This window comes from Pongo abelii, chromosome 6 (genome assembly GCF_028885655.2).
Source record: "Pongo abelii isolate AG06213 chromosome 6, NHGRI_mPonAbe1-v2.0_pri, whole genome shotgun sequence".
NCBI lineage: Eukaryota > Metazoa > Chordata > Mammalia > Primates > Hominidae > Pongo > Pongo abelii.
This window is the reverse complement of record NC_071991.2, coordinates 15,193,606-15,193,838: the sequence shown is the minus strand read 5'-3', so window position 1 is coordinate 15,193,838 and position 233 is coordinate 15,193,606.

The following is a 233-nucleotide window of genomic DNA, read 5'->3' as shown; positions in this document are numbered from 1 at the left end:
GCGCACCTGCCGGGGTAGGGAGTGCGACGCTGCAATCCCGTTTCGCCACTTCTTCTCTAGTTCTTAAGTTTTTGCCAGTCTGATGGGCAAATAATGGGATTTTACTGCTGTTTAACTGCAGTTACTGAGATTAAATATCTTCACGTGTATTGGTCATTTTATATATACATATATAAATTTTTTTTTGACACAGAGTCTCACTCTGTCGCGCAGTGTCGCAATCTCGGCACACT